General features: G+C 46.9%; 2 pseudogenes; one reads left to right on the top strand and one right to left on the bottom strand.

Annotated features, from left to right (window-relative positions):
• The window catches only part of LOC108298779, a 7,098-nt pseudogene extending 4,974 nt beyond the window's left edge, over nucleotides 1-2,124 (bottom strand).
• Nucleotides 2,125-2,144: 20 nt separating this feature from the next.
• Nucleotides 2,145-2,831, top strand: LOC108298781 (annotated as a pseudogene).
• Nucleotides 2,832-3,500: the final 669 nt, after the last annotated feature.

Here is a 3,500-nt window from a genome sequence, read left to right as displayed (position 1 = left end):
TCCCAGGTGTCTACAGGCAAAGTTATGTGATGTGTTGGATTTGTGTGAAATCCCCGTGCAAAGCTGGAGAGAGGAAGTGAGAGAAGAGGAAGGGCAGAATGTTAATTGCTGTTGTGGGAGTGGTGGCACAGAAAGAGACCTGGTCCTGGCCTCTGCACTTCAAGCTGTGTTTGAAATTTTTCACTATATGTAATCTTTTAATTTGCAGTTTCATTTCTTTTCTTTCTTTCTTGTCTTTTTTAGCAGAAGCCTCATTGTGTTGTCTAAGCTGGAGTGCAATGGTGCCACCTGGGCTCACAGCAACCTCCACACCCTGGGTTCAAGTGATTCTCCTGCCTCAACCTCCTCAGTAGCTGGGATTACAAGCATGGGCCACCACACCCAGCTTACTTTTGTATTTTAAGTAGAGACGGGGTTTTACCATGTTGGCCAGGCTGGTCTCAAAACCTGAGCTCAGGTGATCCCCCCACCTTGGCCCCCCGAAGTGCTGGGATTACAGGTGTGAGCCACTGTGCCTGGCTTTAATTTGTAGGTTTTGTAAATGACTTGTATAATTAAAAAACAGAGAAATAAATTTCTTTCCCATTCAGATGCACCTCCTGTTTGTTTTAAGGTATAGTGTTTAGGCTAGATTTGAGAAGCTTTGGGGTGAATAATGTAAGAAATATTTTTTTTCTTGGCAACAAATCTTTCTGCCTGCCTCTCAGCTTGCTTCAGAAAATTTAAAAGATCACAATAGTAATCAGAACATATATAGCATTGAAACAGAATGAAATGCTGTGGACCACAGAACTCCAAGAATTGTTTTTTATTTTTTTATTTAAGGTGCTACCTTTAAAAGTACTCTCAATGCCTTTTTTTTTTTCCTTTGAGACAGTCTCACTCTGTCACCCAGGCTGGATGGAGTGCAGCAGCATGATCTCGGCTCACCGCAACCTTTGCCTTAGTTCAAGCGATTCTCCTGCCTCAGACTCTGAAGCAGCTGGGATTACAGGGGCACACTACCACACATGGCTAATATTTTTATTTTTAGCAGAAACAGGGTTTTGCCATATTGGCCAGGCTGGTCTTGAACTCCTGACCTCAGGTGGCCTGACCATCTAGGCCTTTCAAAGTGCTGGGATTACCGCATGAGCCACCATGCCCGGTCCTACTCAATACTTCCTTCCCTCCCCTCTCCTACCCTCCCCTTCCCTTCTTTCCTTCCTTCTTTCTTTCCTTTTTTCCTTCTTTCCTTCCTTTCTTCCTTCCTTCCTTTCTTCCCTTCCTTTTTTCTTTCTTCCTGCTTTCCTTTTCTTTTTCTTTTCTTTCCTGCTTCCTTTCTTCCCCTCCCTTTCTCCCTGCCTTCCTTCCTTCTTTCCTTCCTTTGTCTTTCCTCCCATCTCCTCCCCTCCCCTCCTCTCCCCTCTCCTTGTTGCTTTGCTGCCCAGGCTACAGTACAGTGATGCGATCATAGCTCACTCTAGCCTCAACTTCCTGGGCTCAAGCAATCCTTCTGCCTCAATCTCCTGAGTAGCTGGGACTACAGGCACACACCAGCACACCTGGATAGTTTTAAAAACTTTTGTAGAGATGGGATCCTCCTATGTTGCTCAGGCTGATCATGAACTCCTGGGCTCAAGTGATCTTCCTGCCTCAGTCTCCCAAAGTGCTGAGATTACAGGCCTGCACAATTGCACCTGGCCTTTCTTCTATTAACCATGGACTAAGGGAAGAGAAAATGCCCAAGAATGTGTATCGCCCAGGAGCTGGTGAGAAAAGTCCACAGTTTAATCATTCCTCCCCAACTTGTAACCCCGCCCCGAACTTCTGGACTCAAGCACTGGAGATGTCAGGCGGACCTCAGGCTGCTCTGTGTTGGGTCAGCCCCTCAGGGCTGTTTTCCCACCATGCATGGCACAAGCAGAATCTATGCCTGTTACCCACACTCCCTGCGCCCCCACACCCCGCTCCTGTGATCATGTCAGAATTTAAAGCAGCAGAGCAGAGAGCGCTTGGACTGCCCAACTGGTTGCTGCGGCCATCTCTGCGAGCAGTGCGTTTGTCTTCCAGGCTGCTTAGTTCATGCCTCAGAGAAGGGGGTCTCCTGCTGCCAGCTAAGTGTGCGAGAACTTGTGTGCGCATCTCCCCTCCGAATCCCAGCGATGGGTGGCCTTAGCTTTGGCTCCCAGGAACAACAGCAGCTGCTGGAGCGGTTGCGGCCCCTGCCCGCGATGCTCATCCTCCGGCCTTCAAGCCCCACAGAAATGTCAGAGGTTACCGTGTCGTGGTAATCCGCACCGCTGGTGTGGGGAAAAGCACGCTGCTGCAGAAGGGGCGACCGGCCCCTTCCGTCATGAGTACCTGCCAACCACTGTAAACGCTTACTGCCAGTGGCTGGGCCGCGGCCACGGTGTGCTCTCCCTGCACGTCAACGACAGCAAGAGCGGCGACACAACCGCAACCGCGCGCTGCAGTGCCGCGCTACAGCCCGGGGCCACGCCTTCGTCCGGATCTACTCAGTCACCTAGAAGGAAACCCTGGAAGAGCGGAAAGCCTTCTATGAACCGATCTGCAAGATGAAAGGTAACAACCTGCATAAGTTCCCCATCGTGCTGCTGGGAAATAAAAGTGATGACACCCGCCTGGAGGTGGCCCTGAGAGATGGTGCCACCTGTCCGCTGGGATGGAATTGCGCCTTCATGGAGATCTCGGCCAGGGCAGGTGTGGGTGTGCAGGAGCTGTTCCACATGCCGCTGGATTACAAGAACCAGCCCGACCCCGCCCTCCAGGAGCCCCAGAAGAAGTGCCAGACGCCCAAGACCATTAAGAAGATGCTTGACAATTGCATAATTATTTTATTTTATTTTATTTTTCAGAGGAAGAGAGAAAGAAAGAGAAAGAATTAAAAAAAGAAAAAGAAAAAAGAATGAAGGAGAGGAAGAAAGAGGGAGAGGAAGAGGGAGAGAGAACAGGGGTGTTGCTTTATTGCCTGGGCTAGAATGCAGTCTAAAAATCAGTATGCCTGTAATTGTGTTTAACAATAGAGACATAAAAAAAATGAGGGAAGAAAATAATTAACAAGCAGCCAACCAATATTTCATTTAAAATTGTAAATAGATGTGATGTGGTACTGATAACAGTGTATATTTTGTGTATTTAAAGTGGAGAGTTCTATAAATGTTAATTAAGTTTACTTGCTCCAGATCTGAGTTCAAGTCCTGGATATCGATGTTAACTTTCTGTCTCACTGATTGTCTAATATCGATGTTGAAGTCTCCCACTATTATTGTGTGGGAGTTCAAGTCTCTTTATAAGTCTTATATATCTGGGTATTCCTGTATTGGGTGCGTATATATCTAGGATCTTTAGCTCTTCTTGTTACATTGATCCTTTTATTATGTAATATCTTTCTTTGCTTCTTTTGATCTTTGTTTCTTTAAAGTCTATTTTATCAGCAAAAATTGCAACTCCTGCTTTCTATTTATTTATTTTTGCTCTCCATTTGGTTGGTAAACTTT

The sequence above is a fragment of the Cebus imitator genome, unplaced genomic scaffold (genome assembly GCF_001604975.1).
Source record: "Cebus imitator isolate Cc_AM_T3 unplaced genomic scaffold, Cebus_imitator-1.0 Scaffold1082, whole genome shotgun sequence".
In the NCBI taxonomy this organism is placed as follows: Eukaryota; Metazoa; Chordata; class Mammalia; order Primates; family Cebidae; genus Cebus; species Cebus imitator.
The sequence above is the reverse complement of the archived record's forward strand: the minus strand, read 5'-3'. Positions and strand labels throughout refer to the sequence as shown.